We start from the raw sequence: 14,764 nt of genomic DNA, 5'->3' as shown, positions 1-14,764 counted from the left end.
CCTACTGACTGTCTGCTAACACACAGGAGAAATTGAATTGGTTGAGGGAGTGCCCTTTGCTCCTAAGAAATCATAAATCCTTGATTTAGGGAATTGACATTAAGCAGATGTAATCAGAGTTAAATTATTCCAAGGGATTTTGAGGAACTTGGCAGACTCTAGGGTAATTTGAAATGGTTGTATTTTTTTGAAAGAAAGGGAAAATAAGGTAATTTGCTACCCTTGGGAATGTTGCCTCTTGATTTGCCCTCATGGGATTATTATGATCCCTTTGGTCTCTTAACTCTGAATATACAGCATGGGATTCACCCTTATTATAAGGCTTCTGAAGCCTCTTAGAGTTAGGGTAGCCATCCAACATAAGAATAATCTATATAAGTGGTACTCTTCCACTGAGGTCACTCTAAATGATAAACTACTGAAATAACATCCATAGCCATAATCAAGATTTCTTCATTTCCTTTCACTGGAGAGATGGGGAACTGTATATATGGAATGATGAATATGCTGTCAGATGCCTTGGTCTGTGCTTTGGTCAATTTCTTTTCTTTATTTCAAAAGGAAGGGCTTGCTTGAGATGAGGGGAGGCATATCTTGAAAAATAAACTATGTTATAAAAATGCATCAAAATGAAGAAAGAAGGGAAAGAAAAGAGGCAGATAGATAAAAAAGCTAAAAAGAGAAAAAGAAAGGAAGAGAAGGAAAAAGGTAAGTAGGTAGGAAGAAGAGGTACAAGAAGAGGAAGAAAGAATCAGAAGTTACATAAGGGGAATAAAGGAAAGAAAGGAAGAAAAGGAAGAAAAGGAAGAAGGAAGGGGAAAGGAAAGAAAGGAAAGAAGGAAGGAAGGAAGGAAGGAAGGAAGAAATAAAGAAAAGAGAAGCTTTAAAAAAACAGACAGCTCCCTAGTTCTCTCTGGAAATTAGAACTTGATATTGACTCTTGTAAAGTGACACATCTCCTTAGAATCATTGCTTGTCAATGACTGTCTTTACCCTAGGACCTAGTCTAGTGCTAAACTGAATTTGTTTGAACTTTCTGAATTGTTTAAATTTTCATTTAGAGTTCTAATTCATCATAGTTTTCTAAAAGTCATTGTTTAAAACCTCTCATTTGATTCATATAATTCCATTCAACAGACTTTCTAAAATTACAGATGGCAATTGAGAATTTGTAGAAAAACCTACCTTGCCCTCAGAATGCTTATTTCCTAGTGAGTAGTTTTTAAAACCTTCAGGGATAGGTAGTAAGTACACCATAAGTTAATTTGAGGACCAACATTTAGAGAGATCAGGAAAAAATTTTCATAGAATGTAGCCCTTGAATTAAGCATTGAAAAAGGCAAACAATTCAAAGAAGCAAAGCGAGGAAAAAATGTATTATAGACATATGAATAACTTGAAGTAGGATGGATTTGAAGATGGAGTTCAATGTTTGGAGATTAGCGAGTAAAATAGTTTGGATTAAAAGAGGAGCTTTGGAAGGAAGCCATAGGAAGCAAGTCTAGAAAGATAAACTGAAATGCCAAAGTGAGTTTGTATTCTAATCTAGAGGACATAGTAAGTCCCTAAAGATGTTTTAACAAGGTGATGTAGTCATCAGGCGTGTGCCTTTCTATTATTGATTTGGTAGCTATATGTAAATTGGATTGAAGAGGGAAGAGATTGAAAAAAGTGAGATCAATAAATGTGAAAGTTAAAAGATTTCTGCAAAAGCCCAGTGAATAGGTAATGAAGACTTGAACTAGGGAACTGACCATGTAGTGGAGGGAAAGGGGACAAGAGGTTCCATGGACATAGAAAGGACAAGACCTGGCCACTGTTTGGATACAGGTGATGTGAAATAGGGAATATTTTGATTACCACAAAAAGATTGCTTATGTTGTTTAGATATGTGAATCAGTTTTCCTTATATAACGCCTTATATGATGTTAATATACATTTAGAAGGGAATCATGAAGTCAAACAACCAGAAATTTTTTTTCTTTGGTTATGTGATGCCAAATAATCAAGTTGCTGATCATTTTTTTCTAGTAAATTTGGTATTTTAGAGACAAGACCAAAAATGGCCACCCATTTGGCTATAACAGCAGCATTTACTTGTTCCGAAGTATAATCTGTTTCACTCTATTTAGAAAGTGGGGGACATTTTCCAACTACATTGAGTATGTGTGGGGTCTCTGTCCTTTTTCTTGCAGGCTTATCCTCCTGGTAAAAATATTACCAATTTGAAATCTAGTGGAAGGTAAGTGCTAATATGGGCTAATTTCCTATTGCTTCTGTAAGATGGAAAGTAATCACATATTTTTAATATATGTTAAGTGCTTTTCCCTGAGGCACTGGCACTAAATCACTTACCATACTTTAAATGTGACTTTTTTTTCCCTTTTGCCCTCATTACACTATGGAGTTTTTGAGTTTTCAGCCATGAATAAAAGGGAAACCATGAAAGAAAGGGGGACCCCTGAGTTTCCCAGCTTTTGAAATGTAGCCAAGAAGGTGCAATGATCTTTAACATAACTGGGGTGAGTTTTAAACTGAATGCTTTCAATAAAGATTCCTTACCAATTGGCTAATGGAAACTCACCATTTCACTCCTAACTATAAGACCATAAGATGGAAATGTTGCAATACCGTTTTTTCACAGGAATTAAAACTCTTTTCTCCTCTGACAGTAGTGAATCATTTGTCCCTGCAATTATTATTATTTCCTGTAGAATTATTGAATATTTATTGACAATATTGGATGCTATTTCACTGCAAATTCGTAAGCAGTGCTTGTATCACCATGGTATCTTAGCAAGTCAACTTTTCAACTTCCTCAGTGTTTTCATTTCTTCCTTTTTCTCCCAATGCGGATTAGTTCTCCCATATCATTTGTGTCAGAGACATTTCTGCTTCTCTACCCCACTGAGGTGTGTCACCTAGACTCTATCACAATATTGAATCTGGGAAGGGCATGGGGTGAAGATGTGTGAGGCCAACAAAAACAAGGAGGTAATTTTAAGAAGATAATCAGTGAGTTAGGTTCCTGCTTTCCTTTTCACAGCTTAACAATAAAAAATGGCTTTGGAGCAGGAGAAATGAGGTTAGGCTAGAACAATTAAATCAGCACACTTTTGTGAATTGAATCTCCTGACTCTGAGTACAGACACAACCAGGAGGCATTCACTAAGAATAGGAGGCATTTGGCCTCTATTGAATCTTGGGGAATGGAGGAGAGTTTGAATGGGAATATAACCCAACAGGGAACAGAAGCAGATGCTTGCCAAGTCTGGAGAACTCAAGAAAGACGGGCTGAGGGGGTGGGGTGGCAGGTTGGGGGAGTGGGAATGAGCATTGTACATGGTGAGGCTCTGAAAAAAGCCAGGCGATTCCAAAAGAGACCCCCAAAACACAATTAGTCAGAAAATTACCAGCTGAACTATTTGGAGAGCAATGAAACTTATTTTGGAAATTGAACACAATATTGCTGGCTAGTTATTGTGTGAGGAACTCAGGGGATTCTGGGAAAGAACTAAATTGTGCCCTCCCCCACCCCACCAATTATTTTACAATGCTGAGGATCTTATATATAGCATGTTCCTAAGTGGAACAGGTTTTTGAGCAGATGTCTGAAAGGGGAGGTTGGTTATTTGGAGGGGGCTTTGGGTGGCCTTATGACTGGAATCAATAAGCCACTTTAGCTCTGCTGAATGAACTGAGAAACAATATCTGGAAGTAGTTATTCAGGTTAGAGAAAGTTGCAGTGAACACTTAGAAACATAGAAATCAGAGTATGGAATATAAGGTTATCTCGCAGTAGCAAAGACAGTTAAGAGCCTTGATGATTCCACTAATGGTCTACAAAAAAGGAGCCACCTAATATAATAGATGCCCACAGAAAAAGGATTTAGATTCTATACTGCAAATTTGAGTCACTGCCAGACTGTTAGGAGTACAAAGTAGTTCTCTTCTCATGGCTTTCCTATGGCTTATGTCGAAAGTGTTGGGTGTAGTGGTGTGGTCTCTCACATGGATTCTTAGTGGACAGATGAATACCTCATTGAAGTATTCACTATAGTGGAAAGTAATTGGTGGACTAATTGGCATCAATGAAGCCTAGAACCCCATGCATGAAGAGATTGAATTACCTTTTCCATCTCACAGATGGTTCCTATAGCACATTTTGAGCTTTGACTGTATAAATGGACTAAGGAATAGGACAAAATTTCTGCAATGACCAAGTGTGTATCAGTAATCAATTTCTCCTATAATTTCTGAAAGAAAACTGACTAAAATCATTGCTAAAAGGAAAGGAAAAAAATTAAATATGTAAAAAGATAGAGGAAAATAAAGATTAGGATTCTCTAATCTCTGATTCTCTATTGCCATAGTTAGTGATTGGGCATATTTATGTGCTTGTTTTGTTTTTTTAAGTGATTACCTTTTGTATTTGGCATTATTGAAACTTGAAGAGCTGCAAATTGTATAGATGACAGAATTTATTAAATTTCTGAATTAAGATTGCTGTCAAAACACTGTTTTTTTTTCCTCCTGAAAAATAATTTCCTTTCTATTCAGAGAAACAGAATTTATGAGTAAAAATAATGGCTGTTCCAAAAGTCTTAGTGAAGTTTGAAGTTTTACTTAACATTGCATTAGGCCTTTTGGGATACTCTCTATATTAGCATGGTTCTACTTGCTCCACTTTGCATGAGTTCCTGTCTTCGTCCACAATAATGTAAATGGAAAACAAAATAATCGAGACTACATCCTAATGAGGAGCTATAAGAAGATATCTCTCTTTTTCTTTGCAGAGGTGAGAGATGATGGGTCCAAAACAACGTATAAAAATGCTATATTTTTTTCTCTGTGTTGGTTCAATTTACTGACTTTTTCTTAAAATATTTTTTTCTTTTTTCATATAATATGTGACTCTGAGAGTAGAAGTGATATATTGGGAAACATGGATAAAACAAAAATCAAAACCTTTCAATAAAAATTTATCCAAAAATATAATTCATATAAACTCTGAGGCTCCTTAATAGAACTCTCATTTTCACTGATGAATTGAGTTTACAGAAAAAGGATGGCCCTGTCCCCTCCTCAGAGTTTTTGGAGTAGCACTGAGAGACAATGAGATGGCTTTCTCTAATGACAAGGTGCACAAGACCTTACAGATGTGTTTCTCCACTCCTTCTCACCAATATCATCAACTGATAATTATTTAGTCAATGGACCTTAAGCAACTTTTAGAAGGTGATATTGAATAAGGTGATTAAGTAAGTATAATAGCTATAAAACACCTCCTCTAAGCAAATCTGCTAGATACTCTCCTACAAGTTTACATGGTGGTACTCAAGCTTAGAGTCCACATGTAGGAAGGAGATGACACATAGCTTCTGGTTGCTGGAAGTTCTTTGCTCCCATCCATGTGATACTCAAAATGTTTCTCTTAAGTATGATGAATGTGATTCTCTGTCCTTGGCTTTCTATACAGATGTGAAGATGATTCTAGGATTCCAGTGGGAAGATAAAATACCTAACAGTCTCTAGACCTTCTCTGGCCAAAGCATTGGTTTGGAGATGGAGGAGATCTGTTCAAAAATAAAACCAAGGCCTTTCTTTTTCTATTCTTTTCTCCTCTTGTGGTCCCTCTTTGGAGTGTACATTTAAGAGTTATAATTGCTCCAATTTCTAGAAATCAATCCTTTTTCAACATATTTCATAATTTACAATCTCTGGGAAGTAGTGAAGTTTCTTCAGACTAACTAAATAAGATTCTTAAGTAGCATGATTTCTGATTCCAAGTCCATGATTCCTTCCAGTCTCAAGATCTTTTAAAAGTTAGTCGAAGGCCTATGACTGAATTGATTGATTGGGCATCTTATCATTTATTTAAAGTAGATTGGAGTTGAATAAATTAATCACCAACCTAACAAAAATGTATTGGCATCTTGTAATACCCTTTAATAACATATATCACATTTGCTCTATTTAAGTAAATCAAATGTCCCTAATCTACTGCTTGGTACCAGTGTCCTGGCCTTCCTTTTTCTCCTTATCCCTAATTCCCTAGCAACTTTTTAGGGTAATGATGGCAAACCTTTTAGAGATGGAGTGCCAGACTCCACCTCGAGGTCACCCTCCAGATCAAGTTCTGTGCCTGCTCCCCCAGAGACCCCGTGTGCCATGCCCCTCCCCCCCACCAAGGGCCAGGCCTCATTACTCCACACAGGGGAGGGAGAAAGTGCTCCCATTTGGCTGCTGGTCAGAGTGGTGGGTGAAATGAGGAATGTCCTCAGAGAGTGTAGAGAGGAGGAGGGGAGTGGCCCTGGCACTCTGCTCCCCTCCAGCTCTGCTGCCTGTGAGCCGCCCACCTTACCCCTGCCTGCTCCCATTGGCTCCTGGGCAGAGGGGCAGGTGATATGAAAAAATGTCATCAGGTGAGGTGGAGAGGGTGAGGGGAGCAGCTCGCCAGTGTCCCTCTGTCTTTCTAATAATGAACTCTGGGGTTGGGGGATGCGGGTGGTTGGTGCCCACAAGGGAGCGTTCTGCATGCCACAGGTTCACCATCACTGTTCTAGAGGAACATAATAACAGATACAAAGGCATAATGAAGTCATGAATTACCTTTCAGCAAGGTTCAACCTCCTACCAAGAATCCTTTCTGGATATTTCCAGTGATTAATTCCTACCCTCCCATTTACTTAGTATTTATGTGCTATATGTTTTAAGCTTATTCATCTGTGTAGGTATTGCCTACCCATCATAGAATGTAAGTTCCTCAAGGGTCTAGATTATTTCAGTTTTATCTTTGCATCTTGAATACCTAGTAAAGTGACTACTATAATAGTAGGCACATAATAAATGCTCATTTAATGAAATCAAATGATATGATCTGTTAGGGGCATGGCCTACTACACACTCGGAGACCCCTTTAGCTCTCTTGACTTTTTCAGGGGTCTATATGGCACTAAATATTATCCACTAGAATATATGTCCCCACTCTTCTACTGGTTTCATTCTCTTCTATAGTGATGTGAGAATTACTCAAGAGAAGCAATAATTTTGAATGGCTTCGTTTCATGAAATCAAAGGTCATTTGTATGTACTTGTATTAACATAAGACTAATTCAGAATATCTCACTTCGAGTAGACCAAACTGAACTGGGATGGTATAGAGGATATCCACCTCTAGCCCCCTTTCCTGCTCACAGTCCAAGGAACACATCTTTGAGGTTCTTTATATTCATTTCTCTTTGTTCTTATAGCACTATACTCAATAAATTCTTTCATCTTTAGAGTTTGGTTAAACTACTGCCTGAGCAGCTGCACTCACCAAATCCCCTGTTGTTTTGTTTTGCCTCTAAACATTGAGGTCAAGAGAGATAAACCTTGAAATGAAGGTTTCATCTGAGGGAAGCACTTTAAACTTTCTGAAAAAACCACATTTCCAGCTATGAATGTCAGCTTCTTTATACAGAACGTATTCTAGCGATGATATCATACTGTCACTCCCTTTCCTGAAAGAAAATATTCTCTAAAGAATCCATTCTAACCGAGAAGGGATAAGTAACTGATTTTTGTCAAAGTTTAGGCTGAAAAGTTTAGTTTTCAATTAATATTTATCCTTGGTCAATCGTCCAAAGATATGTTTAACACATATTTCCTATGTTTATCATTAAGATTTTTACTAGAGGAGTAGTGGCTTTTCTCTGTTCCTTTATTTTGAATGGAAAACCACACTATTATTTGAGTGAAAATCATCTATTTTATGATCTAGAGAGAAACTAGGGAAAAAATCTCAGTGGATTTTTTGAAACTAAAAAAACTACTGCCATGTGAAGTTGGATAAAATCTGAAACTTAGGCACACACAAATTTTTAGGTTGGCTGCTGACGAAAATGCCTTTGTACTAACTGTATCCCATGCCTGGGGTATTTTGTTTCTTTCTTCTTCGGATCTCTAGTTTCCTTCAAGACTCAAGCCCTGGCTTCTGTGTGTGGCCTTTCCTGTCCTTGTCCCCACTGCTAATGCTTCCTTTCAGGGTTACATTACCCATTTGGTAAGTTTTCTGGGTAGATATGTATATGTGCATGTTGTTGCTACTGCTAGAATGGAAGTTCCTCAAGGGAATGGACTATTTTGTTTTTTATGGGCTTAGAGTCAAGAAGACAAGCATAAATATTGCTTCAAACTCTGAGATCCTGTGCAAGTCACTTAACCTATATATGCCTTGGTTCCATCACTCTTAAAAAAAAAGGGATAAAACAAGCACCTACCTTAAGGAGGGGATGTGATGATGAGATAGCAAATTACATATTTTTATAACATATCATGATTTCTGATTGATATAATTTATTATATAATATAATTTTTATTATATTAATATATTATACTAGTGTATATTATTTATATGTTATTAATGTGTAGAAAAGAAGAGATATTAGGCTGTTTGCCAAGCTGAAGGTCTACAGAGCCTTTTTGATGACCTCATTTTTGTATGCCTGTGAAAATTGGACAATTTACAGAGGCTGATTTAAAAAAAAATTGAACTACTTCTATTTGAATTGTCTTAGGAAGATTCTGAAAATTGCCTGGTGTAAGGGCCACCAGAATGTAAGGGGTAAAATATTAAAGGGTTGGACTACATTCATAAGAGGGTGGTCACCAGGAATTATGACTTAATTCCGTATGACTTTTTATGGTTATTTATTTACAAAAGGAGAAAGAGTGGAAGTAAGAAAATCAGAGAGAGTAGATATTTACTCTGCTGGTCTGAACCAGACAGGGCTTTAGAAACAAAGGGGACACAGAGGTAAATTAAACACAGGTTTTAGTCACGAGGCCTCCTCCAACAGAAGAGGCCTCTTTGGAGGCTAGTACCTCCAGAACAAGTCAGGGGAAGGGAATCAGCCTTTTTCACCACTCACATGGTAGTCCTAATAGAAAATAGAAAGCAGTCCTCAGCCAGAGCTCTTCCAGGGTCAAGTTGAAGGCAAAAACCCTCCTCACACCAAGTTCTTGCCACTTTTAAAGACCATTTCTTTTCATCACTTCCTATGCCTTCCTTCCACTTTATGTGGACCAATTATAGCTAAAGCTTTGCTGCAGTCAGTCAATTCTGATTCATCACCCACTTTCACACATGTGGGGCACAGACCTCCCCATACTTAAGGATAAGTGGGGTATATACTCTTTTGGTGATTAAATCTAAAAATGGACTGGAAGAGTTAATCCCATCTTCACAATGGCAAGATAAGATACTGGGCCTTGAGGTCCTTGTTCAAGCTGAATTGCCAAGCATTCAAACTATTGCAAAGAGTGCAAATCTGATGGCTTGGCCATGTTGTTCAAATGCCAAATGTATGCTCCCCATAGAGTCTATTTTTTTGGAGAACTAACACAAGGAAAACACTCACAAGGAGGCCAGAAGAAGACATATACAAGGACACTCTCAAAGTTTCTCTGAAGAATTTTGGAATGGATTATGAGGCATGAGAGATGCTGGCACAAGACCATCCATCATGGCCCACCTTACCTCAAAAAAGTACTCTAAGAGCAAAGCAGAAATGGCAGTTACTCAAAAGAAACACGAGATGTACAAATTTAGAGACATTTTCAACCCAAATGTTCATAAGGGCTCATGAATTGTGAAAGAACTTTCTGGCCTCCTAATGGTCTGACCAGCCTCAGACACACCATACATAAACCCTGACACATTGTGATGCCATTTTGGTCCTCTTTGATTATAAAAGACAAAAAATGAATACTACATTAATATTATAATCACAACTTAAGCCATTATATGAATGCTAACTATTCTCTTTGTTTGTCTAAAGTTTGATATAATAGGGATATAATCAATATTTATTTATTGATTATCATTGTAGTCCTTATTCTCTGATTGAGGATATTATATAACGATTGCTTGTTCTCAGTAAAATTGTGGCTTAATTTCAATTCAAGTGTTGTGGGCCCACTTTCGCTTGACCCTTAGGTATTAAAAACTTGGATTATTCTCAGGCTGTCCAGAACCTTCCTTCTTAGGTTGTGACCTATATTCAGCTGGGTGAAAACTCACAATCCATTGAGGCCTGATTGATCTCAGCTGCTGATTAGAAGGAAAGTATCCAAGAAAACCAATCACATTAAGATATACTTAGAGGCACTCATTTTACATGCATCTTTAAAAGGGTGCATGTCAAATAAGTTTCCTACATCTCTTCAAAAAGTGTTTACTAAACATTTGACCCATGGAAGGCCCTTTACTAAGGCTGTAGGAGATACAACACAAAAGTCTGTTAAGAGTTTCTGTTATTCATTAATTCGCATGATATGATACTGCCAGTTTAAAGAAAAATTTCATTCTCAAAAACTCTTTGAGGTGAGTAGGATATGTAATACCACCCCAATTTTATAACACATGAGGAAACTAAATCTGAAAAAGGTGCTTTCTGTGATTTCAGATTTATTTTCATTGATATATACCAACCTTGTTTCCACTGATATGTTGGGATTGAGTGTGGTATAAGAGAAAGTATACTGCATCTAGAATCAGAAGACCTAGGTCCAAATTTCCTCTCTGGTGCTAACTACCTGTGTGATTTGTGGCAAACCATTTACCCTCCCCATGTCTACAAAGTCTAGATCTATGATTCTACGAATAGCATAACACAATAGAAATAACTGATCCAACCATTCTGAAAAACTAATTTGGAATTATGGAAAAAGTGATGAGACTCTTTTCACAATTTTATCTCTAGATACCAGTACTAGACATATGTCTCAGAGATCTCAAAGTCAGAAAGAAAGACCTTATATATTATAAAATATTCTAAGCCAGACATGGTGAAATTGGAGACCTATTCATAGGGGAAATGACTGAATATATTATGAGATATGAATGAAATAGAATATTACTATACAATAATAAATATCAAATGTAAGTTCATAGGAACATAGGAGGATATAGATAAATCAATAGAGTAGTCAGCAGATCTGGAATAACAATATACTACACAAAAATAAAATAATGTAAGTATGAACAGCACTGAAGCGCAATAAAATTAAAATTAATTATAACTAGTCTTGGATCTGTAGAATAGATGATGAAAAGCAACTTTTCCTGCTAAGTAAAGATATCGGGGGCTACAGAGAGTGAATGTGGCATAAATGATCGAACTGCATCATTTTAATTTATTTTTGCTTAACTGAATTTTCTGCTACAAAGGAAGAATTCAATGTTGTATATAAAGGTGTATATAGGGATGTGAGTATGATGTAAAAACTTAAAAAGGAAAGAAGAAATAGAGGAAGGGAAGAAATAAAAAACAAGGAGGGATGAAAGAAGTAGAAAGGAAAGAAGGAAAGGCAGAAATTAAAGGAAGTGAAAAGAAGGAGTGAAGGAAGGAAAAATCACTGGATTTGGAGTAAAGACTAGAGAGATCTAGATTTGCATTTTTACTTTGCTTCTTCCTTTCTGTGTGACCTTAACTTCTCTGTATACTTATTTGTAATAGGAACGACAATATGCAAACTATATTCATCATAGAATTTTTGTGAGAATTAATTCATATATTATATATGTACATCAATTACTTTTTTTGTTTTGTTTGTTTTTTTTTAAACCCTTGTACTTCGGTGTATTGTCTTATAGATGGAAGAGTGGTAAGGGTGGGCAATGGGGGTCAAGTGACTTGCCCAGGGTCACACAGCTGGGAAGTGGCTGAGGCCAGGTTTGAACCTAGGACCTCCTGTCTCTAGGCCTGACTCTCACTCCACTGAGCTACCCAGCTGCCCCCATCAATTACTTTTAAAAAAATAGTCTTCCTTTTCATCCACTCTTTTGGGAAGTGAAGAGTTGGAAATAGCAATAATAATCCAAGCGACAAGACTTAGAGTTAAAACTTAGATTCAAATTCTGTCATTTAACTGACCTTGGTTAAGTCATTTTACTTCTTTGGGATTAGTTTCCTTTATCTATAAAAGGAAGGGCTGTTTTAGTCCATCTAAAGTCCCTTTTGAAGAGAAATGTCTATGAAACACATCCATACCAAACCTAGCATTATATTACCTTTCCTACATATTCAGCAAGTTACATTTTGGACCAGAAAAACCTTAAAAAGCAATAAAGCAGCAATAACAGAAACTACAGCAACAAGCAACAAGTATATTTTTGTAAGTCTTGAATTCTCTTGACTATGATCTGTTTAGTTTCTTTTTTTGTTGCTTTTGTTTTCCCTTTGAGATTCCTTTAGCAGCAGTCCACTGGCCCTTAATATGCAGTATCCCTTTTATTACATTGTGAAGATTTGGGGCCAGGGTTGGGGAGGAACCTGCCTTTAGCAGAATGATTCACAAACATGTAGAGATCACACACTGATAGTATAGCTGTATGCTTCAGTCCATTTACGTCACGTTCCCACTGGATTTACACTCAATTCCTCTAGCAGGAAAAGCTCCAATCCCCTTGCCCACATGAAGTTCAGATTTAGGCCTCCTTCTTGCCACCTGGCTAATTCTCGAACACTAGTTGTTTGGCCTCTCTGACTTGTGCATGTATATCCTATGATGACAACTTCAATGATAGTGGCATGAATATGAGAGCTACAGGGTCATATCTTAAGCAAATTGTATAAATAACTTTTAAGATAGAAATTCATTTTTCCCTTTTTTTATTTAAAAGCAAAAAATTTGATCAAATTCAGGAGGTTCCACTCCAAGGACATGCTCAAAACAGCTCAAATTGCAGGGGATTGAATTATTAATCTTTCCATTCTGATTTCATTACTTTGTTTTGCTTAGATCATTGAAGTGATGATAAGGAATCTGCTGCCATCTGAGGCAGCCCGTTTTTGAATTATTCTAATTCTTTTGCACATCCCCAATTATCTCATTACAATGAACATGAAAGAATTTTACTGTAACATCTATCCATCGGTCTTCTGTACTAGACATGACTCAAACCAAGGCAAACAGTGACATTTTGGTAAATGTTTAACAACTGACTCTCTGGGAAATTAAAATGTATATATAACGTGCTTTCAAGTTTAATCAGCATTTGCTTTTTCTGCATCAATTTCTTAAGTCTAGGCAATTAACAAACAGATAACAAATCAAGCCCCAAATAGAGTCTGTCAGTTTCTGGGGTATGAATGCTCACACTGACTATTTAACAACCGTCCCCTGAAATTTAGACGGGGTCTAAGAGCACATCTCTGAAGTGGAACCTCCTGGACTTGACCAAAGTTTCTCTGCTCACGTATTCCCAATAGAAAACGGTACTACACCAGCTCTCAATGGTCCCGCCAGTCAGCCTGAGCTATGCCGCCCTCCACTTTTCTACGTACAGTTTCACTTCATTCCCTTTGAGCTTCTAACACCATCTTGTATTAAGGAGTCATAAACTATCACCAGATTTGCCTAGAGTTGCTTTTTTAACAGACTTTCTGGACAATATCATTTCAGAAATTATGCCGTGCAATGAAATTAATTAACACAGGTAACTCGTGGAACCCAGACTTTTATTGTTTCTTTTATTTCATAAAATTTCCATGGCTGAAGCACCTGGGAAAGCCATACAGCTTAAGTGGGCACCACATTAGAAAAGGCTAAAGGAGAGCAGATGGAAATTTTGAGGGTGAAATAAGAACAGATGGGAACTCTGGAGGCGAAACTTGAACTTGGGTATTTCAAAGTTCACATTGCCGAACATAAAGTCCTATTAAACGTCTTTCGATAAAGAGTTAAACTGACAGGCTGCGCTGTGACTTCCCTCCTTATGAATTTCCAATGGCACTTAGCTGTCAACAATTCCTGTGGCAGGAGTTAAAAAAGCCTTCCCTTTAAACTCGGTCTGCTTCTTTCCAAACAGCAGATTTTTTAGGCAATGCTTTCTTTCCTCTACCTGGGACTGCCTGTGAAGGCGGCGCAGCTATAAACAGGGAGAGAAAGGTCCAGCTCTTTTTTTTTTTTTTTTTTCCTTTTTAGCAAGTCGATTGCCTCTCCCCTATAATTTCCCTCTTCTCCATTTAGACAGCTGTGCACCCACAGAAAGCCATGTTGGCAAGGGGGCAGGGGAGGTCAGGCGGGCTGACCTGTGCACTGGCCAGTCGGAAGCCTGCTGTTGTTTTGGAAAGATGTCCACGCCATCCCACAGACATCCCCCTTTGTGAATAAGGGCCAGGCTGTCTGACACAGTTCACCCTGGGGCACGATGTGGCCCAGGCTCCAGTGTTTACTGCATTTTGGTGTGGCTCCACCACTGCCTCCCACCTCCCATTTCTTAAATGGTCCAGGGCCATGAAGCTTGTGTGAGACAAATAGGTTCTAAATTTACCGAATTCACTGGATAATGGACTGAAGGAACCCAAAGTGTTTTCTTTTTTTTCTTTTGTGAAAAATGCCTTTCTTCCTGTTTTTGATGTCTGACTTGGAGGGAAGCACTTGTTTAAGAGAACTATGATGGGAATTTCTACATTGTTGTTGTTCTTAGTGGAGATGGAGCTCCTGGATGTGCCAGTCTCTTGTTGTCAGACTTATTGTGAGCTGGCTTTTCTCCAAAGTCAGAGTTGCCCACAGGGCAAGGCAGCATCTATTTATTTATTCATTCATTTATTTGTTTGTTTGTTTGCTTATTGATTTATTAAATTTGGGGGGGGCACTATCTGATAAGAGCTTTTCTGCACTTTAGAGACCTTTTCTCAGATGTCCTTAAAAGCAAAAAGGACCTACTTTATCACAATATTATGAACCAAAAGATCAAAGGGCATACCTGGAA

At 37.6% G+C, this 14,764-nt stretch overlaps 1 pseudogene; it reads right to left on the bottom strand.

The window, feature by feature from the left end:
• LOC123241282 overlaps nucleotides 1–14,147 on the bottom strand; it is a 72,494-nt pseudogene extending 58,347 nt beyond the window's left edge.
• Nucleotides 14,148–14,764: the final 617 nt, after the last annotated feature.

The sequence above is a fragment of the Gracilinanus agilis genome, chromosome 3 (genome assembly GCF_016433145.1).
Source record: "Gracilinanus agilis isolate LMUSP501 chromosome 3, AgileGrace, whole genome shotgun sequence".
Classification (NCBI taxonomy): Eukaryota; Metazoa; Chordata; class Mammalia; order Didelphimorphia; family Didelphidae; genus Gracilinanus; species Gracilinanus agilis.
Note: the sequence above shows the minus strand (reverse complement) of the source record. Positions and strands in the feature narration are given on the sequence as shown.